Source organism: Oxyura jamaicensis, chromosome 1, assembly GCF_011077185.1.
Source record: "Oxyura jamaicensis isolate SHBP4307 breed ruddy duck chromosome 1, BPBGC_Ojam_1.0, whole genome shotgun sequence".
Lineage (NCBI taxonomy): Eukaryota > Metazoa > Chordata > Aves > Anseriformes > Anatidae > Oxyura > Oxyura jamaicensis.
Genome location: NC_048893.1, coordinates 47,958,983 through 47,985,870, shown reverse-complemented (window position 1 = coordinate 47,985,870; position 26,888 = coordinate 47,958,983). Strand labels below are relative to the sequence as shown.

Here is a 26,888-nt window from a genome sequence, read left to right as displayed (position 1 = left end):
AGATTCTGAAATAATTGAAAAATTAAAAATATCTGCAGAGAACCTATATATGAAGAAAAGAAGGCAGAAACACTAAATAATACATTTTGTTATAATAAAAGGATGAACAGCACTATCTGATAAGCAGATATTCCATGGGGAGTAATTATTTTAGAATACAAAGCCAGGTTTAACAAAACAACAACAAAACTAAACGAAACCAAACCAAACTAATGAATGTTTCTTATTGCCTTTTTTTTTTTTTTTTTTTTTTTTTTAGGGGAAAAAAGTTATAAAATAACTTAAATAAGTAAGAGATCGGCTTCACTTTAAAAAAGCCACAAATAACAACTTGATGTATGGTTATAACTATATCTTGTGCCATGAATAGGAGAGTACATTTGCCACAGTACATTTTATGAAACAACCCCAAAGCAATCAAACAAAATTACCACAGACTTTTAAAAATATCTTGTGAACTGACTTTCTATGTTTCTACCAAATTATGAAACCTGTCTTTTGTCGATTGGAACATCTAGGACATTGTGCCAAAGCCCGCTGAACATCTTGCCTTCTGCAACAAAATATTTTCTTCTAGAAGGAATACTGAATTTTAGTGACTGCAAACTGAAGAACCTAACCACTATTAGAAAAAAAGAAGGGATGGAATGAGGTGCTTTCTTTGGAAACTTAGAAGAAAAAAAGTGGCAGAAATTGCTTTAAAGAATCATAAAAGAACAAACAATGGAACAAATCAAGGGAAGAATAGATTTCCAATGTATGTTGCTTTCATCTTTTACCCCCCTTCTCCAAAACGATCTGAGGTACCTTCTGACTTTCCTGAATTCTCTAATGCCTTCCTGCTTCACCCACCAGCTGCCCAGCGACAGACAACCCACAGTCCCTTGTGGGCAGGCTTTGCTGCTCAAATTACAACTCTGACTCCCTCTACCCTTTAGGTTTTTGTTATGTGGGTTTGTGTGTTGGTTGGTTTGCTAGGAAATGATGAGACAAAGGGAAGAGGAGGAGGCAGGGCAGAAAGTTGCTCTGTAAGCAGTTGTCAAGTTTCAGATCAATGAAATCAGTAAGAGCAGGGGAGGTAGGCAGCAAAGAAAACTTCCCTCCCTGAACTGAGCCAAGAGCGGCTGTTCCAGCCCCTTCCTGTGTGCCCAGTCAAGGCCCTCCTATGTATGCATTAGGCCTTTGGCACAAATGCTTTATCCAGAGAGCGACTAGACCTTTTCTACTTCCAAATGGACCATCAAGATCTCAAGGCCTACAGTCCTTGCACAGAGGATCTTCATAACTAGATCTCTGGTCTCGCCAAGTAACACTGCCTGTGCTTGCACAAAGCACACAGACCCTTAGTCCCTTGTGTTTTCATCCTTTGTGTTCCACTGCCCTGGCCTAATTCTAGATACTCAGTACCCACTGATCCACTCTGCTTTTCCCAAACTTTCACATTAAAACATCATCAAAGCAGTTCATACAGAAGGAAGACTACTCCCTGGAAAAGCCTGTAACTTGTAAGGAGGTGGTCAAAGGAAGGGGTAGGGGTGGGTGTACCACCATGGTTCAGAACTTTCAAAATCACGATTTGGGAAAGAGTTCAATGACCCACATGGTGTCATGAGAAAACAGACCAGCAGCACTGTCACTGTGGTAGAGGCTTGTTACAGCCTGCCACATTAAGAAGAAGCAGGTGCCTTCTTCAGACAACCTAATGTGGGGGGGGGGGGGGGGGTCCGGCAGCATGAACAGTGCTGTTGTACAAAAAACACAAAAGGTTTTTGAAGACATTGTACAGTTTGTAGCCTGTGTCCTGCTAGTCCAAGTTAGGCACTGGAGCTCTCTGATCTGTGGAAGGTAAGTCTTATCTTCCCTGCCAACTCATCTATACCAGGCTGACTTAAAAGAGAGAGTCCTCCCCACAGCAAGAAGTCTTGCTGCCTAGTGGAGTGTACTTCATTGTGTGCCTGAGAAATTACAAGTTTGGAAGAAGTATCTTGTTTCTTTTTAGTTAGGGACTTTGCAGTAAGTCAGGTGTGTGAGGGAAGGCACGAAAAACAGTTTGCTGACATTTCAAAGAGGAAAGGACTGACCTAGTTTGAAAAAGTACTTATCTCCAAATTTCTAAGGGCAACTTGTTAGCTTGTGCTTTCCATTCCAGGCAGTGCCTTTACGTGATATTTTCATTTGTGCAACACTCAATAGGACACCACATCCTTTTTTCCCCCCACGTTGTTCAAAAAAGGCCGTTTGTGCTAACTCACACAACCTGCCCTCCTGATCTCTCAAGATTATGTATTGATTAAGAATTGGATCAGAACTGATTTGATTTTAAAGTGAACCTGAACCCTCCAAACACACTCACTGAATTATGTTTTGATCATGTTAGTAAAGTCTTGGTTCCATTTCTAAACACTATGATGGAATATCCTTTTAATACTAGACATGTTTCATGAACTCATCTTCACACTTAGTGCCTGAAAGACTCATGATGGATCATCAATTAGTGTTTTCATTTCTTAAGTCTTTTGGCTTGTTGGGTTGATGCTGATAATGCTTTTGTCATTATTATTCATAAAGGAAGCTTCTGCTACAGGAATGAAATTCTATGATCAAAATGTCTCTATAAGAATATCTAATGAATTCAGCTGCTGACTGAAAGAAAGTGTGTGAGCTATAGATGCATGAAAGGATTAAGAGGAAGGCAATGGTGCTTGACTTCCCGGATTCATTCAGTGACAGATGTTAGATTCAAGGAGGAAGAGGACGTTAGAAATAAGCGTTTATTTATTCACTCCACAGTCTCCTGTGGCAGGAAAAAGAAAAAGAAAAAAAAAGCAGGAGTGACAGTGTTCACCCACACTGAGTAGCTTAGTGATTCCAATTTATGCTCAAAAAAAAAAAAAAAAAAAAAAGAAAAGAAAAAAAAAAAAGATTGCTCTGTTAACATGGAAACCTTGCATAACACAATAAAGGAGAAAAATCATCTTATCTCCAGGGGCTTGATGGCTACATGGTATGACACATATGATAACATGTTAACACGTTACTTCAAGTTTTATTTATTCCAACTTGATGGTCAGGATGGCAGATCTTTTTGCAAGACTGCAAGCCTAGGACTCTGACATTTTTTAGAGAGCTGTTTGTGCCCATTATGTTAGAATATTCTATAAATAAAAATAGTGTTTCTTGGCAAAGGGGTGCATTTTATACTGAATGTACACACTACATCTAGATGAATGACCCTCCCACCTCTCCAGTTTCTTTCTGGAGTTAAAGCTGCCACAGGGTGTGACACCAATAAAATTACATTGGCACAAGGTCAGTTAAACTTCCCACACTCTTTTCAGTCTCGAGCCAGAAAAGGGCAGTCAAACATATTTAGCATTCAGTAGCTCCTTCCCTTTATGTATTTTAGGATATTGAAGTGCTCCTTCCACTGCGCAACAATAAACTTTTATGAATTTTAGTGGGGGAGGGAGGAAAGAAAGCCTTTCCACCATGATCATTCCTTCTTTTTCCTAACATTATTTTTAAGAGACAAATAATGTTTGGCAAAGAGAAATCTTACACCCCAGCATTTGCAGGAGCCTTTCCTTTGCTGGCCAGCCTTGCCCTCACACTTGGCTGAAGACTGCTACAGGGCAGTGAGCTTCAGGGAGGCCTCAGGGGCACCGAATGCTATTCCTGAACTGAGAGTTGCTCTGGTGGCAGCTGATTGCCACCGCTGGGTACTGCTGGCTGTAGCTGTTTAAATTGGTGCTGCTGGTGGTGTGGTATACGAGCAGCAGCTTCACAGCTCTGTGAGTGCCTGTAAAGCCTCTGAGCCATGAGCAGGCAGCAACGCCCAATCTGTTGCTTCCAACAGTTGAGGAAAATCCATAATTATTGACCTATTTAGACCCTTACACTACTAGGTGGCTACAATATAGATGATAATGACAACTAACTGCCATCTCCTGTTCTCTTCCTTCCCATTTCTCATCTGTCTTCCACCACCAGCCGTGAACAGTTCTTCAGTGGGGGTCTGCCTAATCAGGCAGAATTGTCCCAAAAGGATATTGAGGCTAATGCTAGGGCAATGTGCATGTATTTTCAGAACAACTTCCTGATCATATTTAAAACTTTTAAATGCTTTTTTTGGGCTGGTATCATCCCAGTTAGGCACTTGATGTGTCTTCCTAGAAAGTGCCCATCTTTAAAAATATGACTGTGATCATGATTTCTTACAGACCATCCCTGTTTTTAAATCCAGTCAACATCCCTTTGTTGATTTCTTTCCATTACTCTTGGAGGGCACATTTCATGGCTGTCTCCTGTTTGTTATGTAGTTTATTCTTCACGAAAATTCCACTATTTGTTCTGTGATTTTATATATTCATTAAAGGCATCTGAAACACTATGAAAATGTCAAGCGCTTTGTGGCTCTGATTCACGTCAGCTCAGCATTCAGAAATTAGCTTTAGCAAACCTGTGAACTTTTAATTGCAGCTTGTGCAAATTATGTGGTCCCCCTGCCTGTCTACAAACATATTGTTGCATTGAAAAGTTGATTGTTTTCTACTGTGGCATTTCCCTGGCTGGCTGAAACTGCTGCCAGTGCCCTGGATGATCAATTAGAAACTACATTTGTGTGACTAAAGAAAGAAATTCTGAGCTCCTTCTCCATCAGGGGAAAATAATAACAATAATTAAAAAAAAAAAAAAAATCATAGTCCTTCTTCCTGTGTTAATGAACTATGAGCTAGAAGAGTTTTATTTTCATTTTCATTTCCTAGTCAGACGACGTGCAGTCAGTGCTGTGACAGTATAGTTATGAAGGCCTACCCCTTAGATCACCAGTGTGAATGATGAGCCAGAATTGGTTTGCAACATACCTAACCCTGGACCTTGTCTGACCTCAATACACAAGTAACAGGGAGTTACTGAGCGTGTATAACCATCTGACATAGCAGCATTAGTGCATTAGTGTACATGTACAGAATCCAATGTCTCTCATCCCTTAACATTTATTTATTTTATTTTATTTTATTTTATTTTATTTTATTTTATTTTATTTTATTTTATTTTCCCAGCCTCAATGTGTTTCATCAGCTATTCCTTTTGTTAGGAAAAAATGTCCAATTTAAACTAGGTTGGCATGCTCTTTGCTGTCCAATTCCAGTCTCCATGCAGATCTCTTTGCTACAGCACCACTGCACAGTAAGAACACAAAATATGAGTTTGTTTCACATATGGTAACTGTGTCATTGTATCTTCAATTTCCATCTTGGAACATTGCAGTGCTCTCAGACCTCTTATATATAAGGTATTCATGCTAATGGTGTACTCCATATATTCCCAAGTATTTGACTCACTCTACATGCAGGACCTCTGTGACCACAGTTCATTTGTAGACCTCACTCCTCGGACTGTGAGGAGTCCTCACAATCTCTAACATTTCACCTGTGGAGACTTTTAGGTTGCTGGATCCACCTGTCCGTCCATCCTTCTGCCACTGCTTAGCCACTGTGTATCATAGCATGGCATGTTCTCCTAAATCACCAACATCTGTACTTCATGTTGACACACCAGTCTATAATGTATGGCAGTTAAGAAAGTTCTGCCCTTTTGCTTCCGGCAATGACAGAGCAGATAACTAGGGAGGCGGGAAAGGGTGCCACTTTAAACTGACACAGCATGAATCTATGAAGATGGTGACTCAGTCTTTGATTTCCAACTTTATCTGGTAGGCTAGCTAGCAGGGTTAGGTTCTGGCAACTTCTAGTGTCTCAAATACCACTTCTCCTGTCTTCATATTTCTCTATAATATATCTTTCCTTTCTTTACTTTCTCATTATATACATACACACACACATTTGTATACATCTTCTGCAATGTGTCTAAAATACTCTTTAACATTTTCCTGTTAAAATTTCAGTGATGCGTGTACGTGCCTTTTGGACTGAATTTAATGTAGGAATAATGTGTAAAATTTGTCCTTAGTCAAATGAAATGGAGACTTGGCCACTGATTTCAGTGAACCAGAGTTTCAAGCATAACTTCAATATATAATTTCAATATAAATATAATACATATATAAAAATTAAATATATATATATAATTGTATATAATTTTAATAATTCTGAAAAGAAAAAAAGAATATTTATTAGTGTGTTCTTTCTAGCCCCTTATCTAAGGCTACTAAGTCTGCTTCCTAAATCAGTTTCATTCAGATATCTAATACACAGATATTTTCTGTGAGGATTGAATGATTGATCCTATAAAGATTTTTTATTGATGATCAGAGTTTTTATGTTTCAGCTCTGATACTGCTTTCTGACCAATACTAGGTGTACTATTGCTGCTGAAAGAACTGTCTGAAGAATGTAAGGTCCTATATATAAGATGTTAGCTTTTCTGTATGTAGCATGGTGATTACTGAATGATACACTTGATCAACCACAAGGTTTTAAGGAATGAATAAGACATCTATAGGCAATGCCTATTGACTGGAATTTCGGAAACCACAGAGCCTCATGAGACACACATGGAAATTGTGATAGAGCATAAACATCCCTGAGTGAAGTAGCCACCCAGAAAGTATAAATGGTTTAATTATCCTCTGCTGTGTTCAAGCAGATTATTAGAAATAGCTACTTAAGAACTTAATTATTCCAGGCAAAATAGCAGCAGCTGGCTTCTCAGAAGAAACTTCTGTGGAGGAAGACTATAGTGAGGAAGGCTTTGGAAAGAGAAAGAGGCTTTCCATGATAAAATCCATAGCAGTAGAGGACATTACATTGATTGAGAAAAAGAAGGGGCCTCCATGTGATGTATTTTGAGACTCTAAGTTTCTGAGTTACAACTAGTTAGCAGAGATTATGGCTGGTAATAGGCCTGATCTGCCAGAAGTGGTTTATGTGGATCCTAGCTGTATCCAGTGAACAAGCCTCTTGTGTCAAATTAAGAGACTAGAACCAGGTCTCCTGATGCAGAATTGCCATCATTCCGCACAAAAGTATTCCCTCTCCCTGCAACTTTGTGATTTCTGGAACAGTTTTAAATACTGATATCCTGAAGCACTTATATGTTGGTTGAAATGAGAACAAGATACAAGTACAAGGAGCTTGTCTCATGGAACAACAGTACGGGAGTTACATACAGCTCTCCCAGCTGTTAGAAAAATAGAGCACATTAAGTTCTTGAAATCAAAGGGAGAGGAGAAGAGGAAACAGGCCAAAGTTTGTATTTTTGAAGCTAATATCAAACTTTGAGATGGTATGAGGAATGATCTCCAATAAATAGTTTATTTGTAAATAACACACAGAACTTCTCCTGCACTCAAAAATATTATTCAAAAAGGTAAACCATTTTTCTACTTCACAGCGGTACTGAGTTACCCCCTTGCTGTTGTGTCTCAAATGTGATGAAATATAGAGGCTGTAAGTTTAATTACTCAGTTTCTCTTCCCGTGAATCTACATTTCTTTTTGTTAGTATGCAAGTAGAAAAGTCTGAGAATCATCAAACCTAGTTAAGATTAAAAAAAAAAAAAAAAAAAAAAAAAAAACCTCTTGCAGTCAAGACTTCTATTTTAAAAAAAGGTATTTTCACATGTAAAGCTTTTGGTGTGAAAGCTAAGTCTTGGCAAGACTCCTGTTGGTCTCATATATTTCAGATGCATGTACTAAGCAGAAAAATACACTTTTCAGTGAGGAAGGAAATGAAATTGAGATGTAACTTTATGAATAAAAGACTTAACTATTCTTCCTATGAGATGTTCCTTTTATATTCCAGGTTTTAGACTGAAAACTTTTTTTTTTTTTTTTTTTTTTCCTTGCTTAAAGAGTTGTATTTGTTTCATATGGAAGTTTCTTCAAAGCTAGCTTCTGATATTTGAAAGAATCATCCTGCAGACATTTTAAATTCAAACCTGATTAACTTGGCCCTCTGATTTCTTTTTTTGATTGCCTACAGGTATATGACCCACTCCAATTAACTGCTACAGAGGATAAAAATAATCATCTTATTAGCTAGCAGCCACAGCTACCATGGTACCCTCATTTAGTACACTACAAGCAAGTAATGCAAAAATGAGAAGCTTTAGAGACATTTTAAACATACGTAAATTATTGGAAATATGAGATGAATTCTCAACTTTACAAAATCTGTTTTATAGCTCAATTTTCTAATGTTTGAGCACTATGAGCTCCTAGAGGGGAGACGAGAATATGGAAAGGAATTGTGCTGTTTTACATAATTCATAGTTATCTGTAACAAGAAAAGAACAAAAAGCACAGATAAATGTAGATACAGTCAACAGTGAAAAGTAGATACAGTGAGATTGTTTTTGACCAACTATATGTCATCTAACTGTAGTGAAAGTTTCCTTTGTTATTTCTGCTATTTTTAGAGAGGATTAAAAGGCCAAGCACTCATTTGCATGTGATAAATTCCTACAAATTACAATTCAAAAGTAAATTTGTCATATACATCAAAGTATAGTTGTTTCCTTAATAATATTTAACTTGGGGAAAGGTTTGGAAAAGGAGGTACATCCTCTCCACCAAACAAGGAAAAAACTTCAAGGTCTATGTCAGACAGCACGTTGCCCTCTCAGACCGTGAAGATTTTTTTTAGTTCATCCTGAAATAGAACAGAATTGGACAGTGGAAAATTTCAGAAATATCATAATGTTGTTGTTGTTGTTATCTTTAGAATGAGTCAGTTTTGAGGGTTTTTCATTTAGAAATTGAAAATATGAGAGAAAAGGTGAAAAGTTTAAAAGGTGTCAAGCACTTTGGAAACTAAGAGAAATCATTTTAGTTTTACAACACAACATTTAAAAAAAATTGTTGCCACCAACTAGAAATATGAATTACTCTCAAAGCCTTTTGTGCAACAGAAAAAAGGATGAGCTGAAAAGCTAGGGTAATGCCCATGAATTGAGAGAGCGTCAAAGAACTCTGTCAGAGCTTCTAGAGAATTTCTGCATTGGAAGTCTAAAAATGCAGGAGGTCATAAAGGAGATGCTTTTTAGATTTTTTTTAGACTTTTTAAGCTATTCACTTTTTTTTTCTTTTTTCTTTTTTTCTTTTTTTTTTTTTTTTTCCCCTCTCTCTAAGTACCTAAAGCATCTTCTCGTCTTTGATTTATGGAAAGTATAAATGTATGTGTTAAGCAAACTACAAGTTCTGCTTTAACTTAATTTCCTCTTTCTATTCATGATACATATCAAGATGATTAAAAGCATTTCAAAAAAAAGTAGGAACCAAATCTAGTAGCCTCTGAGGAAAGCTGCTTGACATTTGTGGCATTTAAATCCCATTCTCAAATGTAATCAAGGGATGTGGTGAGAAGTGATGGTTCTCAGACAAAGAATATAAGAGGTCACAGAAACTTTACTAAGGGATGTGAAGGGATTTTCAATATCTCACAGAATGTGCCTTAAATTGCTGACTACCACTGTTTTTTAATTTATTATTTTAACAAAAACGTTGAAGTGTTATTACTTTTTCTTTCCACTTAATCACTAATAGCACAGAGCATGGTGAGCTAAGGGTGTTTCTCTTTTATACAGGTCAAGGTCGATGCTATTTTTCAACTTTCATAGATTTTCTAGAGCCTCCTGGACTGAAACAAAGTCGCAATTTATTCATATATCTGTAGGCTCAATACTGCAGTTGCTACAGCCTGACTGTACACCGATAGAGCAATACTTAAGAATATTTTATTGTTGAGCTACTTTATAAAGGGACTAATCTAACAGGACCAGCTTGGCAGTTACCGCAGGCAGTTTGCATGGGGCAGTTCAAGTGGGGCAGGGAGGAGTGCGAGGAGGATCCTCTCCTCCTCCCTTTCCCACTTCCCTTTCTCTTCCCCTCCTCTCCTCAGGGAACTCTGCCTCTTTGCACCTAGAATTCACCATGGTGGGCACCCGTCGCAGCGGCCGGTTCAAGGCAGCAACCCAAATGGAGGAGATGCTGCCTCTCTGGGCTGATGTCACTCAGGTGGATCCCCTGAGGTGGGAAGTGGCAGTCCAGACAGGTGACTGCGGGGAGCTCTGGAATCTGGAGACCCACCTGGGTCCTGAGGGAAGAGAGGGCTGTCATGAGTGCAGGTGTGCCCTGCTCAAGGAACTCCTCGAGCAGGTGGCTAGGCTGCAGCAAGAAATTGGCAGCCTGAGGGGCTCCTGGGAGTCTCTGAGGGTGACAGATAGGAAGTATCAACCTGCCCCTGCTGATGCCCTGCAGCCCCCTCCTAAGTCCCTGCAAGTGGTAGTAGCTGACCCACCTGATCATATGCAGGACAGAAGGCTTGACTGCCCACAAGAGGAAAGGGGCTGGACCCTCGTCTCAGCTCGAAGCAGAAAGAGATGTTTGCCCCCGACACCCACGGTGCCACCAACCCCCATGGTGTCCCTGGGTAATAGATTTGAGGCTCTCAGGGAGGATAAGGAAGAGGTTGAGGGTCTGGACAGTAATCCGAACCCGGGAAGCAACCCTGAGAAGCATGTCAAGACTGGGGGAAGTACTGAGCATAGGGATCAGGGCTGGACGGGGCACTGCATAAAAACCAGTGCCACAAAAAAAGAACGGAGAGTCTTAGTGATCAGAGACTCCTTGCTGAGGGGCACTGAGGCTCCCATTTGTTGCCCAGAAAACCTATCCAGAGAGGTGTGCTGTCTTCTTGGGGCACGTGTCAGAGATGTTAGGAAGGCTCTGCCACAGCTTGTTAAACCAGAGGACTACTATCCTCTTGTTGTCATTCAGGTTGGATCCCGGGAAGCTGCAACTAGAAAAATGAGGAATATTAAAAACGACTTTGCATCCCTGGGAAGGTTGTTGAAGGGATTTGGGGTGCAGGTAGTGTTCTCTTCTGTCCTCCTGCTGGGTGACCGGGACCCAGAAAGAAGGAGGAGAATAGGACAGGTGAATGACTGGCTGAGGGGGTGGTGTCTGGACGAAGGCTCTGGATATTTTGACCTTGGGCAGTCCTTTGAGAAGCCGCGTATGTGGGCTGCTGACCGCTCCAACTCAGCAAGTGGGGCACAAGTGTGTTGGGGAGCAAGCTCTCTGGGCTGATTACCAGGGCTTTAAACTAGGTTTGATGGGGGTAGGGAGGGGAGATATAAGTGACAGAGAAGGGCTGGGGGAAGTTGTCAATGCTGTCACTGTTGAAGATAGTAGGGAAAAACCTCTGAGTTGTCCCATAGGATTGTCTGAGGGTTCATCAGAGAAGGTAATGATCCCGATACCCCGTCCGGAATCTTCTTGCATCCCTCCAGGGGGTAACTACACCTGCTGCTTCCCTAAAGTGCCTGTATACCAATGCGTGGAGCATGGGAAATAAACAGGATGAGCTTGAGATCTGTGTTTGGTCGCAGGGCCATGATCTCGTTGCAATCATAGAGATGTGATGGGACAGCTCGCATGACTGGAACGCTGTCATGGAAGGCTATGTCCTTTTTAGGAAAGACAGGCTGGGGAAGCGGGAGGTGGGGTTGCCCTTTATGTGAGGGAGAAATTAGAGTGTACCCAGCTCCACCTGAGGGAGGCTGAAGGACAAGTGGAGAGCTTGTGGGTAAGAATTAAAGGGTGGTCTGGTAGGGGGATACTGTTGTGGGGGTCAGGTCACCAGATCAGGAGGAAGAGGTCAATGAGGCCTTCTACAAGCAGGTGGTAGTAGCCTCAGGATCACGGATGCTGGTTCTCATGGGGGACTTCAATTATCCAGACATCTGTTGGGTAAGCAACTCGGCCAGGCATGCACAGTCCAAATGGTTCCTACAATGTGCTGAAGACAATTTTCTGACTCAGGTGGTGGAGGAGCCTATGAGGCAGGGGGTGCTTCTGGACCTTGTCCTTACCAACAGGGATGGGCTTGTTAGGGATGTGAATGCTGAGGGTAGCTTGGGATGCAGCGACCATGAGATGGTGGAATTCAAGATGGAACTTGATGGAAGAAGTAAGGCTAAAAGCAGGATTGCTGTCCTGGACTTTCAAAGAGCCAACTTCGACCTCTTCCGGGAACTGCTTGGGAGTATCTCATGGGCTAGGTTGCTAGAAGGCAAGGGGGCTCGTGAGAGCTGGGCTACATTTAAACAGAACTTCTTCTAAGCTCAGGATCAGTGCATCCCTAAGAGAAGGAAATTGGGGAAGGGGGAGCAGTAGACCTGCATGGATGAGCAAGGAGTTCATAGATAAGATCAAAAGGAAGGGGAAGGTCTATGAAACGTGGAAAAAGGGCCTGTCCTCTTGGGAGGAATATAGAAGTGTTGTCAGGGCCTACAGGGATGAGACGAGGAAGGCTAAAGCCCACCTAGAGATGAGGCTTGGAAAAGAGAGAAAGGATAATAAGAAGAGTTTTTTTTTGTTTGTTTTTGTTTGTTTTTTGTTTTTGTTTTTTAAGTATGTAAACAGTAAAAGGAAGACTAGGGATAATGTGGGTCCCTTGCAGAATGAGGGGGGTGTCCTGGTAATGGGAGAAGCTGAGAAGACGGAGATGCTGAATACTTTCTTTGCTTCGGTCTTTGCTTCAAGGACTCCCCTCCCAGGACTCCTCGACCCTGGCGGGAGGACAAAGGGTCTGGGTAATGGAGGGCTCCCCCCTGGTTGACGAGAGAGTGGTTCAGAAGCGTCTGAGTGGGCTCAACGCACACAAATCCATGGGTCCCGATGGGATGCATTCACATGTGCTAAGTGAACTGGCAGAGGTGATCGCTAAACCGTTATCTATCATCTTTGAAAGGTCCTGGAGAACAGGAGAGGAGCCTGAAGACTGGAGAACAGCCAATGTCACTCCGGTGTTCAAGAAGGGCAAGAAGGAGGATCCAGGAAACTACAGGCCAGTCAGTCTCACCTCTGTCCCTGGAAGGGTGTTGGAACAGCTTGTTCTGGATGCCATCTCCAAGCAATTGGAAGAGAAGAAGGTTATGAGGAGTAGTCAGGATGGATTCATCAAGGGAAAGTCGTGCTTGACCAGTCTCGTTGCCTTCTATAATGGCATCACCAGCTGGGTAGATAGGAGGAGAGCAGTGGACGTCATCTACCTTGACTTTAGCAAGGCTTTCAATACTGTCTCCCATGACATCCTGCTAGCAAAGCTGAGAAAGTGTGGGATAGATGAGTGGACAGTAAGGTGGGTTGAGAACTGGCTGACTGGCCGAGCTCAGAGGGTGGTGATCAGCGGAGCAGAGTTCGGCTGGAGACCTGTGACTAGCAGTGTTCCCCAGTGGTCGGTGCTGGGTCCAGTCTTGTTCAACATCTTCATCGATGACCTTGATGAGGGAATAGTGTCTGCCCTCAGCAAGTACACTAATGACACAAAGCTGGGAGGAGTGGCTGACATGCCAGAAGGCTGTGCTGCCATTCAGCGAGACCTGGACCATCTGGAGAGATGGGCAGGAAGAAACCAAATGAGGTTTAATAAGAGCAAGTGTAGAGTCATGCACCTGGGAAGGAACAACCAGAAGTATCAGTACAGGCTGGGGGACGACCTGCTGGAGAGGAGCTCTGAGGAGAAGGACTTGGGGGTCCTGGTGGACAACAGGTTGACCATGAGCCAGCAGTGTGCCCTGGTGGCCAAGAGGGCCAATGGAATGCTGGCGTGCATTAAAAGGAGCATGGCCAGCAGGTCAAGGGAGGTGATCCTTCCCCTCTACTCTGCCCTGGTTAGGCCTCCTGGAATACTGTGTCCAATTCTGGGCTCCCTGGTACAAAAAAGACAGGGATCTCCTGGAAAGAGTCCAGCAGAGGGCCACAAAGATGATACGAGGCCTGGAGCATCTTCCCTATGAAGAAAGGCTGAGAGACCTGCGTCTGTTCAGCCAGGAGAAGAGATGAATGAGAGGGGATCTCATCAATGTGTACAAATACCTGAGGTGTGGGAGACAGAGGGATTTGGCTAGCCTCTTTTCAGTGGTTTATGGAGACAGGACAAGGGGTAATGGCCGCAAGACAGAGCACAGGAAGTTCCGCACTAACATGCAAAAGAACTTCTTCACGGTGAGGGTGACGGAGCACTGGAACAGGCTGCCCAGGGAGGTTGTGGAGTCTCCTTCTCTGGATATATTCAAGGCCTGTTTGGAAGCCTACCTGGGCAGCCTGCTCTAAGGAACCTTCTTTGGCAGGGGGGTTGGACCCGATGATCTTCCGAGGTCCCTTCCAACCCCTCCAATTCTGTGATTCTGTGATTCCCAAACCATGTGAATACAACAGGCATACGTGGCAGATGTGTTTTGTGACTAAGTAAAGGTTTAGAGCAGTGAATTTGACAAAGAGAAAGTTACGCAGGCAGTCTGAGGGCTGAAAGTGATTACCCTGTTGGTGTCATTTTGAATATGGTGCTTGGAAACTTTCCAGTCTCTTGGCCAAGAGCACTTGCTATAACTGATGGACCACCTCAGATAAATTCCTGTCTTACTCGTCAGTTTTAAAAGCTCAACTGATTGGTGTGAACTCAAGGAAGAAGTATTTGAGTTTAATGTAGATGCGTTACCTATTCGATTACATTGAGATACTGTTGATACTTGTCATCTCTTCAGCTGTCTTCTTCTGATGACCATGTTAAAATCCTCATATAAATCTTATTGCAGAAAAAGAGCTATTTGAATGAACACTTTTACAGACATTTTGTTGTTCATTGTGCCTTTCTAGCAGACGTGCTATATTTGGTATTTTGCCAGGATTTGAAAACATGTTGCCAAAGGAAAACAGATGTTTTTCAGTCATTTTGTATGTGCAGTCCAACTCACAGTCCTTGCTATTGTTTTATGTACACGATGTTTCAAGTTGTTCTGGGTCAAGTTCCAGTGATATTTGATATTTTATTCTATAAATGTAGGCAGGTGCACTAGGAGGAAGCTTTGGCACATTATCACAAGAACTGTCTGTAAAGATACTTCAAATCTCTCTGAAGACATAGTGGAACTAATGAGCTACAGATATTCACTGCTTTTCTGAGGCATATATTTAAAGCCATATCTCTCATGGATCAATACTTCAGAGAAACGAGAAAAAGGAGGAAAGTATTTTAATGATGAGACCAAAAATCAATTGCTTTTTCTGTCAGGCTTGACTTGATCCTATGTCAGGGAGATCAATTGAGATTCTCCAAAATGTTGACAGAATATCTTTGAACAGAAATCAAAGCCAAAATAAAATGGTAAATTAACTAGAGTTTGAAATGGGAAGATGAAAAAAATTCTTACTGATTGCCATATTAAAGTAGAGGAAAGACCTTTATTTTTAACTTTGTTTATATTTGAGCTTTCATTCATAGCTGCACTTCTTAGTGGCTGCTCAGCTGGACTCATTTAGCCATATTCTTTAAACATGGTTAGATCACCATAATGTCAAAGGAGAAAAAACTAAATTAGTTCCCAAATTTGTTTTGGATTTGTAGAGGTATGGGGCTGAGTGAGTTTTGATTTGTAAGCTGTGACACAGGATTCAAGAATCTTCAAGTAGATTTTCACAGCTACATTGAGCAAGGTTGTTTAGGCTGTCATTGTACTGGGGAGATTTGTATTACACTGAGAGTTTAGATGTCAGTATGTAAGCAGAAAATGTAGGAGTCTTAATCTGCAAGCTAAATTTTAGTCATGCTCTTTTACTTAGCTTATAACCTTGAAGATGAAAAAAGACCATTATGACAGTGGTACCTCTGGTTCAGTTAAGGAGAGGAAAACAGAAGGTTCCATGAAATTCTCTGTTGATCTAAGTGAGCCTGAATTTAATAATCTTTAGGTCACATGAAATTTGCTTACTTTTTTTTTTTTTTTTTTTTTTTTTCTGACAAGACAAAATAAAACAAAATTGGCAAAGAGCTTAAGTCCTGAAGGAAAGACTCAGATATATAGACAATAGCCTTTTAAGCTATATATCAGACTTATAGACTATGTTAGACTTTGACTGATGCAAAGACTATAGATACAAGTGTTCATCTATGTGAATGAGCTGAATTAGACCGTTCTCTGTGCTGTAAAACTCTCTCACCTTCTAAGCAGATTGGCCTTGTAACTGCCTGAGGAGAATGATATCCAGCCCCTGCTAACTCCTGAGTAGCATCCAGAAAGAGTTTGGAGCAGAGCTAGCTGACTTGGGCTAAATCATCACAGGACCTGTTCTGACAATTTAGTATTATAAACTGATCACTTTAGGGCCTGGGAATAACTCTATGTAATTTTTAGTTTATTGCCATAGATACAGCTGATGTTTCTCTAGCAACATATTTATAGAAAGTTAAATCTTTTATTCTGTTACTGAAGATATCTATTTGGATAAAACAAGACAAGCACACCAAAAAATTTTTCAGATACTCTGTAGGAAAAAAAAAAAAAAAAAAAAAAAAGGTGGGATTAAGACCCAATCTAGTACAAGATTAAATACTGTAGAAGAATGCTGTTGATGAGGACCAAAGCTACAGAGGCACTAGTGCTATCAAAAACGTAGCAAGAAATTAAGGGATCAGAGTTCTGAGGGAAAGATTTGGAAAATATCTAAATCTTTCTTTGGATATTTTCCAAATACAATTATCCAGTAAAGTCAGGATATCACTGCTATAATTCAGATTTATCTGCAGTACTAAATTATTAAGAAGATGTCTAAAATGTGTGTAACTTTGAACTGAGTTTTCCTTTTAATATATCCAGTAATTTCAGGAATTTAATTATAACATTTTTTCACATTGATTATTTTTCCACCTTCAGATTCTCTTTTTTTTGATTTTTTTTTTTTTTAAGTCTTTTAATACTTTCTTTCCCAAGTCATCTTTAGTTGAAAAGATGACATACCAATCTCTCTTTAAGTTCTCTCAGAGTAGTTAAAACTTGCTGCAGTTTCAGTTTGTGTGCCTTAAATAGATATCTGTCAACATTACCTACCTGTCTTCTCTTTGTCTCTCCTGAATTTTTAAGTGTATTTATTTTCCATGTTTGCAGTTCGATGTGAATTTGATCAAGGTCTAAATGCTAAGGGGAGCAATTGTCTTTCAGGTTTCTTAATTCCAGACATTGAAGACTTGATCTACATTGTCCTGTACGCTATCATAAATTCAGTTTTAGGAAAGGGTTACGGTGTGAAGATATAGCTGTGAGTATTGCTGTTGACCTCTGTGTCTGAATACAAAGTCGCAACACCTAGCAAACTGCCCACTGTGGCACAGCCCTGGAGTATTTTTTCTTGCTTTGTGTCTGTAAAGGCCTGTTCCTGCTATATCAGGGTCATGAGGTCCTGCACAAGGAGAGGTTGTGGTGTTTCAGATGTTTGCATGCCTTGCTGTCTGAGTGCTCCTGCAACCTGATGGGTATGTGGAAATTGTGGAAGATCTGGCAATGGCAAATGGCCAACATACACCAGCCACAGTCTGACCTTCTTGATAGCTCTCTGCCATGAGCCTCAGCACCACCATGGTGGCAGGCCTAGTGGAGGACAACACCAGCAGGTTAGAAGGGCAGGTCTACAGATGCTGGGCTGCAGGTCCTGGGCACGTCTGTCACAGAGATACTTCCTTGGACATCTAATAGGTTTGCAAAGGCTGCTGGCTGGGTCCAGCTAAGGCATGTAGCTAGGAGGGATTATCCACAACACATTTATTGTCTTGGATCTCTTCTATATTATAAACATGATGGTTGATGAGCAGTTCAGGATTAGTAAATAAATAACAGGAGAGGAGCAGAAAAAGGATGTCATTTTAATTGCAGTTTCAAAACATATAGTTCTCTCAGCAGGTCTGGCTTGCTCCGAGGCTGGTGGTATACACAGGTTCCTACCAGTTTGGTTTTGAACAGAATTTTTTGTATGTGTTCATGAAAAAAAATAGAAATAAGAAAAAGACAACAGTATTGGGGTAGTTCTGAACAGCAGCATTGTGTTTTTCTTTTGTTGTTGTTTGTCTGTTTGTTTTTAATTAGAGGGATAGCAGTCTGTGTTAAAACTCTAGTAACTAATCAATTTATTCAGTGTGACACTGGTTACTGATAACTTCAAAATTAGAAATCTCTGTGGAATGCAGGTCCCCAGGTGAAATAAACAGTTCTAGCAACACTGACTTGATTGGATATGGCAGTTTGTATTAGCTAAGAATATCTCTGATGCACACATTGATATTATATGTGACACCACTTGTGAAAATCATTTGCTAGAGCAAGGTGTTATTTTTCACATAATGCACAGCACAGGTTTTTTTTTTAAAGTAATGAAAAAGTAAATTAGAATTCATGGAGTGGAATGGAAAACAACAAGCTATAAATTAGCAGGAAAGTAATTATTAATAGCATCAACAGCTCAAAAAGTAGTTTCAGCTCTCAAAATCTCTATCATGTTAATACTACCCATTAATTTGGCCAATTCTGAGAAGGCTAAAAAGTTGAAATATACCCCCACAGGATTCTATACTTCATATACTAAAAAATGTATTCATATGCTCCATCTGATACAAGTAATGGTATATATTAGGTGGGTATTGCTTGATTCCAATTTAGTCCCTCAAGTATTATTAAGACAGGGATGATGCAGAGACTTTCAGCAACTATTACTTGTATTTCTTTTAAAATATTTTTTATTATTATTTAATGATGTGATCTTAAAATTTATAATTCAAATTTCCCAAAGTTTTTGCTGAAGAGCAAGCTACTTTTAAAAATGAACATCATTTTTATTTTTTATTTTGTATTTATTATTTTCAAAAATACTTCATAAACAGCGGAGAATGAGTGGTCAGGGATTTTATTCATTAGCCTTACCAACAGGCTTCAGAGTTTGGCTTCAGAAAAAAAAAAAAAAAAATCAAATCAAATAAATTACCTGCTTCAGCTACAGTTACTGGAAATATTTTTTTTTTTTTTTTAAAAAAAAAAAAGGAGAAAAAAAATGATTTTTTAAAAATGAAATCGTAAGCAATTTTGAGTGCTGACAATTGACAAAAAAAATTCTTTGTCATGTTTTTAGGAGTATTTTCTACTGGACAATATTCACTACTGGACTGTGAGGATGTGCTTCAGGAGTTTTGTATTAAGAAGTGATTTAATAGTCTACCTCCAAATCCTCCTGTTTTCAGTTCCTTAATATTTAGAAAATTTATCCTGTTCTCCTTATAAAGCGGTAGTGAACAGATCTGTAGTGAAAAGATCCATAGTGTAAGAAAAAATAGTTTAAAGAGTTCAAAAAATTGCAAAACAAAAAACAAACAAACAAAAAAAACACAACAACAACAAAAACTTAAATTATGGGTTTCTTAAGACTGAACTTCAAGTTAATACTCTTTCTGAGTTTAAAGAGTTTTATGAACTAATTTAAACAAGGAAGGTTAAATTGCTGTTAAAATTAATTACTGAATTGCAGATCATGCTAACTGAACTGAGAGGTGAAATTTCTTTTCCTTAAATACTTAATGTGACCACAGAAATTCCTGGAAATTGCCATTGTCTCTACATTACGTTTAGTTGTTCCTTTACATCCATGATCATGTTTTGCTCTGGTGCAACACAGTCATAATGAGAAAAGGATAAAGGAACATGATTTTGGAAAAAATGTACCTTGTGACACAAGCAGGTAGAACTCCCTAATAAGAAGTTTGACCATTGAACTTTACAAAATTTGACTGCATAGTCATGGCACAGAAGGTGAACGTTTCTCGTAAGTTAAAAAAAATAAAGCCTAGTTTGACCATTAGGATCTCAGTGTTGTATCAAATCCCTGGGGTAGTACTTTAGGATTCTATCCAGAAAATCATTATTTTCTGCATTAATTATATTTTATCAGTTTTGTGAATGAAGGACAGGTTATGTGCCAAGGTTTTTCCACCATCACAGAGAAAGTTATGCAAAAAGCAAACTTTTCTTGGATTTTAAAGAAAGAAAAATAACAAAACACAAGCATTCATGTTGAATTAAAAGCACATTTTGAGAATACCTGATATTTTGGAGCAGTCTCAACACTCGCCTCTATGCAGAAACACTTGTGAGCAATATGTGAGCAATAAGTGCATGTAGGCACTGGTATGAGTGCTATTATCACATCAGCATGGGAATCTGATCCTTACTCTGTGTGGGAGCATGTCCACAAGTGCAGCACAGATGGATCCCAGTATGTGTTGCCCAGACCTCTAAATGTCTGCCCTCAAAGTAATATCTCCAGAGTTGTGTCTAACAGGAAAACTGGGATGGGGAAATTGGATAGTGTACTTCCTAAACTCTTTTGAAAAGGCCTTTAGGATTTTGGAGCAGCCTAACTTCAAGGGTAAAAGACATTAAGATCAATATGGAGGTGGAGGTAGTGTACCAGGTTATGGCCTGCTTCTAACAAGCAGGATATTGCCTTAAACATACAGCAAAGTACCAGAAATTAACTTTTAGCTTGACGGCGAATGACATTTTCATGATTTATTTATTTATTTATTTTAGGTAAGAATACATGAGGCAAATTTTTAATATATAGACATGTGTTTACTTCACTAAATAATTAAATAAATAAATCTTGGTCTGCAGAAAATGCTATACATTTATATGGTAAATACTTTCAGAGTTGTGTCAAATATTTTGATTTTTATTTTAAATGCAAATTTGAACCATGGCCTGCTGCCTTAACTTATTAAGAATGAAATTTTTGTGGCATAGCACTCCACTAACATTTCTCTGAAACATAATGTGCTCATTTTCATATTCTCCACAAAAATCTGTTGAAATAGAAATTTCAGAAGTGTTCCAGAAAACCATCTTTCATCCTAGAGCAAGCACATGTGAACACCTGCTCTTCCATGTTGGAAAAGTCTGAGAGGCAAGAAAAGAGGCTCTTGTGAATCCAAGGATTACTCAGCAATGCCTGCTGCTGCCTTGAGCAAACACATTTGTCTGTTGCTTAAAACAGATGCAGGTCACGTTCTCTGGGCCAACATGCACAGACAAGATTGTTGAATTGCCATCTGTGCTTAATCTGTCACTAAAGAGCAAACAAGGGTGTTCTAGCTTCAAAAGAAATGCTGACTGGTAGGAACATGTGAGGCATTAGAAGGCCCTCCAGTCACATGGCTTTCTTCAGTTGTGCCTTCTGTTTAATGGCTTTGTTAATTCCTTCTCCAAGGCATTTTATTCTGACATTTTACAAGGATGCTTATCTTATTTGGTATCTTCCCTCTTTTATTTTTGGGTGGGGATAGGGGGGAGGATGAAGGGAAGGAGAAGGAGAGTATTTTTTGTTTTTATTCTTGAGATAAAGAGCAATCCATCATGTAATGCTCATTTTAAAATGAATTATTCTCAGAAAAAAATGATAATCCAAACAGTATTCTGCCCTGCTCAACCTTCATTTTTGAGCACTGAATGAATGAATTTTAGTCATAAAATACTTCCAAATAATGAAGAGATTTACATCTAATTGATCAAAAAATTGGCCAAGGTAGCTACCTATTTAACCAGTATGTACATTTATTAAAACGATTAAATGCTACAAAAGAAAAAAAAAATATCTTTCCATGGTAGATCTCTTCTCACTATATTACAGAAGTTATGTAATTTCTGGTCATGTTGGTTTTAATTAGCCATCTTCTTGTTAAAGAAACTATGCATTTTTTTTTATTTTTTTTTAAAGCAATTTAACAAAGAACATGCTTAGGAATTTGAAAAATGCATGAGAAGTACTTTCAAGCTACTTTATTTTAATATATTATCTGAGGATTTTTTTTTAGAGACAATTCACACCACAGCATGTTTTCAGAAGAAATGTTCTGCCAAAACTGTTAGATGCCAGTGGGTTTTTTAGTCTTATTTTCTACACTAGAGATACTTCTGTGGATTAAAAGTAGACTTTGTGCTTCCAAAATCCATCTATTTGAATCTCTCTTTCATATACACTAATTCATGCAGCTCTGTGTATCTTATTGCCTGTTGCCAAAGAAAGGATGTAATTTCACAAACCCTGTACTATGACTCAGCTACTGTAGCAACTAGAAGAACAAATTACTTTCTCTCTAGAGGCAAGACATCTCTTTGATAATTAGGCAAGGAGGCAGAGAAACTTGGTGAAAACAAGTTCAAGAAGAATCTTCCTGGATTTCAAATAATATGGGTGAGATATAAATTTTTTATGAAGTGATAGAGCCCAGTGGATTTAAATGACTCACTTACTAATACAGTCTGAGAATTAGGTTTGACATGTGTGGGGTTAATATAATTTATCTAACAAACAATTTACCTACCTGCTATCATGAATGAGAAGCTGCAATATAGATAGCTGGGCGGTTTAATCCCCAGGCAGTTAGAGGATCTCCCAATGGAGCCACTGGAACAGTCTTAGGAGAATAATTTTTTGCACCTTCCATTGTGCTGGAAATTGACAGCAGACTGCATAATTTGCTAGTCTTTAAAAAAACTGTGTGAGCCTTGTTACTTAGAAAAGAAGCAAATTTATGAAGAGAAAAACTTCCAGGGAGAACAGGTAGGTTTATTTGATTCTGCATTACACCAGTCAGTGCATGGAAACCTCATGCATCTTTTGTAACCCTGTGAGTTTTCTGACTGGGCACCACAAAACACCATTTACAATAATATCTCAGAATACCTCTGTCTCCTCAGACAATTAATTAGAAGCAGGTCTCCTCCTTCTACCTTTAAGAGCAGAGACAACCCTAACCTGGATTTTACTGTGGCTAGAGAGGAGACGATTCAGCCTTAGAGTGGTAAGAATTATTTATTTACTTATTTTTTGTATGCAGCTTTGGTAAAGTCAGTGGCTTATTGCATCAACAGTAGGGCCCTCCATAAACATATTCCAACGTTCTTTGTTTGTTTGTTTTGTTTCAGACTCTGGATGTAAAATAATCACTGTACTTCATATTCAGGATGGTTTTGTGCCTTTAAATTCTATTCTGTACAGGCAGTAAAAATTAAAAAATATATATATATGTATGGAGATTTTTATGTCTTATTAAAACATTTCTAAAGTACTTTTTATGCACTCTTTGTGGTATCTCCAGAAAACATAGCAGTGGGATACAATGGACTTTTTCAGCAGTCTTCTGGTCCATATGATGCCATTTCATCCCAGTCTTACCATGTATAGACAATTCAGTTTCATCAAATTCACACTAATCAAAATTAAAATATATATATATTTGGAAACAAAAATGTTCCATTTTGTTTTTAGCAGAATCTCCGTTCTGCCACTATTGTTATTTTTTTAAAATGATGACAATTCAAAATTGTTTCAAATTTAACAAAATGTGTTGTCAAGCAGGGAACTGCTTTGTTGGACTTTTTCCCTAACTCTACATATTAGGGCTGAGCAGATGGAAAACTACTTCTCCCTACTTCTCCCACCAGCAGTGAGATTCAGGGGTTTGATGCATTTTACTTACCAGGAATTTTTACTAGTTTTTTTTTTTTTTTTTTTTTTTTTTTTTTTTCCCCTTGCTTCTTAGTAACAATTAAAAATACATCCCATCCCAAATAAGAGCTATAAGAGCTGGGATGACCCCAAGATACAGAGACACATACTTCTTTTGCAGCGTGCAACCAGATCTTTCTAAGCAATTTATGAATGGATCAAGTGCACATCTAGTAATATCAAGTAAAAGATCAGTGTCAGTATCAGCTGCCTATCAGGCAACTAAATTATCATTCAGAATGTCAGCACTTGAGTGGAGATGAATGCTCAGGTTTTTACGTGGCTGTTAGCACATTTTTCATGCTTTCCTGAACTATTTAGTCTCATAAGTAGCAAACTATTGAGGCTCTTAAACTACATAGGACTGACTCATCCTAAGAGGACTATCCCTTAAGTGCCAAAATAACCAGTAGTGCTTTAGTACTCAGATGTCATTCGTTAGTGAAACTGGAAAGATATCTTTAAGTTGTAACCTGGTTGTTTCAGACTACTCTCACTTTGTGCAAAAAACTCTGCTAAATGGAGAAGGGGTTCAGTGTGAAGCACGAAAGCATGGGTCTGGTGCAAAGGTGCAATCCAAAATAAATCCTATTTCTGCAAAAGGCCTGCCACTGCAGGCAAAACACCAGTTATGCCCTCTGACTGGAAACGTTTTAACTCTTGGGTTTCTGTTATTTGTTCTCAAGGCTTGTTCTTACCTACATGGCCAAAATTTTCCATGAGCATCTTAAGGAGTGGATATGTGAGGACAGTCTACTGCTCAGATCTCCAAATACATGTCTACAAAAATGTCGCACCAATCTGAACTGTGTAATGCCTCAGAAATCATCTTTTGCTCTCAGGGCCAAATCTGGCCAGGTTGTGACTGAGGTAAGGAGCTGAGCACAGTGTGAGCATCTTGTACTTGCCTGGGCTGAGGCTCGTTTTTCTTTCTTTTTATGTTGGAGCCCTGTCATAGAGTCTTTGTAGGGGCCAACTGACTATGCAGGTGTCTGAAGGATGATTCCTGTCTCAGCTATAGGTATGAAAGCTTTGTCACAGACCAAAGTTTCTCAGTTTCATCTGGTACACTGTTTTGTTCTTCCAAATATGCTTTTATTCAGGTATAAGTTAATGGGGGAACAGTTGCTTTTTGTGCCTTTGTGGGGAAAAGAGGGGGTCTGGAAGGGGAGTTCACTTTTTTTTTTTTTTTTTTTTTTTTTTTTTTTTTTTTCTGTGTGTGTGTGTATTTCAAAGCACACCTAGTAACACTGCCTGTTATTAATGGTAATTCTCATTATAATACCTGGTCTTTAGGTGTTAGTAACTTCCAGATTTTAAGCATGGAATTGAAATTTTCTGTTGGATTATTCTTCAGGTTTAACCTGAAAGATTAACCAAATTTGGTTTAGCTGTTTCTAGGAAGAAAAATATGAAAAAGAGTAATTTTCCTCTTAAAAATCATTATGAACCTTTTTTTGACTGCCCCTGCTTTAGAGCAGGAACTTGTTTAACTGAAGAGTGACTTTGTTTTAGGGAATACATCTTCTGTTGTGAATTAAAAAAAAAAAAAAAAAGTGTATTTTGAATGAAAAAAAAAAAAAAAGACTTCTAAAAGTTTGCAGTTTGATTATCTCAGGATTCCAGCTGTTCTGAGCTTATGTGCCCTCCAAGCTATTTACCTGTGTGCACACATAAGTGCAGATATTCCAATGTGGGGTTAGATTCTTCTAAGGGTTCAAAGGGATTTGGGCACCTCTGAACAATTTCAGGCTTTGCTGGGGCTGAGGTCTAAGGAGATCTTATTCTTTCCTCTGAAGGAGAAAATATTTCATTTGAATCTATAGGAAAGAAAAGATGTATCAAAGAAGAAGGAAGGATCTACAGACTGAAACAGACTCAGAAACATCAGTTGTGTTAATAGATAAAAAGGGTCTTGGATTGTTCTCTGGCCTTGTGACTAACTGACACAGCATGGTTTATATCTAGTTCAAATCCTTTTCCACCCAAAATAGGTTGGCCACATCCAGACTGTTTTTAGTTTGTTTTGAGTGGTCTACAGACCATGCTAACTCTGGGTATTGCTTGGAAGAGCATTAGTTGCTTCAGCCCTAAATGATGGCAGGCTCATTGTTAATGGTGTGGACAGTTGTACAATAGTCCCCTGAGAACTTTAGTTTTCTGGTTTAGATGAAGTTTTATGGAGGGATTGAGGTGGGAACAGGGAAAATGTTCAGTTTCAGTCTGGGAACATTAGAGGGAGGACAGAGAAATCTGGCTTTAGAAAAGGTGCTTACCATGAATGAAGAGCTTCTGGATGGGGAAAGCTGGAATCACAAAGTAATTCGGCTGCAGTATTTGTAAACAGCTATATCATTTTCAAACACTGTATTCTCATCTCCCAAACATCTGTCAGAGCAAGGTGCCCAAATCTCTCTTCAAGTGCAACAATAACAGCAGACAGCAAGCACAGAATTATAATCAGCCTAGTGCTTGCAGTCCCAGATTAGATTTCACAGACTTTGAAGGATGTTGCATTTTTGTACTTTTGTAATGATATCAATATATAAGGGAACATAAATCATTTGGTTGTCTCATTTGACAACTAATTTTATTACTTTTTAAATATTATTTCTTTTAAGCAAATTCCCAACCCTAACATTTCTTAGATTTATGTGTCTTAATTTGAAACAATTACAAGCATTGTCCAATGTTTACTTTTCATATGTATATATTTTTAGCCCAACCTCCCATTCCTATAACTAATGTAGGAACTTTCTTGATTTTCAGGAAGTTCATTTATCATCACTAGGCTGGTAAATGCAAAGGAGCATTGTTATGCAAATCATTAAAGATATGGAACTGTGTTTTCAAGAATCACTTTTTTTTTTTTTTTTTTTTTTTTATCAAAGTAGTGGTTCACAACAACGTTGTGCTGCCTGGGAAGAATAAAACAGCCAAGGTAATCTGCTTACAGAATCACACAATGTCTGAATTTGGAAAGCCCCTTTGGAGGTTGTTAAGTCAAACCCTCCTGCTCAGAAGAGGGTCAGTTAGAGCAGGTTACTCAGTACCATGTCCAGTCAGATTTTGAAGATCCAAAGATGGAGACTTTACAGCCTCTCTGGGTAACCTGTTCAAGTGTTTGACTACCCTTGCTGTGAAAGATTTTGAAATGGAATTGTTTGTCTTTCAGTTTTTATCCATTGTTTATTGTCAATTCACTGGACACCACTGAGAAGAAGAGCCTGACTGCCTTCTTCACACCCCTCATCAGGTATTTATACACATTGATAAGATACCCCTCAGCCTTCTCTGCTCCAAGCTGAGCAGTGCCATGTCTCTCAGCCACTTGTTATATGTCACAGGCTTCAATCCCTTAATCATCTTTGTGGCCCTTCACTGCACTATTTCCAGTATTTATATCTTCAGACTTAGCTTGAGACTTTGTCTCAACAGCTTTTTTTTTTTTTTTTTTTTAAAAAATAAAAAAATCTCAGACTGATGTGGAAGTGGATTAAGGATGTGTACAGCCTGCTCCTTCTCTTTAAAAGGCTTT

The 26,888-nt window shown here is 39.1% G+C and overlaps 1 long non-coding RNA gene across 4 annotated transcripts in view; it reads left to right on the top strand.

The window, feature by feature from the left end:
* LOC118173135 overlaps positions 1–26,888 on the top strand; it is a 65,478-nt gene that overhangs the window by 19,983 nt on the left and 18,607 nt on the right. For 2 of the 4 annotated variants that reach the window (XR_004754029.1, XR_004754037.1), the window contains exons 1-3: positions 21,922–22,033; positions 24,037–24,220; positions 26,526–26,606. This is a non-coding gene — a long non-coding RNA (uncharacterized LOC118173135). Of the gene's footprint in view, positions 1–21,921; positions 22,034–24,036; positions 24,221–26,525; positions 26,607–26,888 lie in introns of those variants that run through there. The other 2 variants (XR_004754034.1, XR_004754033.1) reach the window with 1 other exon arrangement.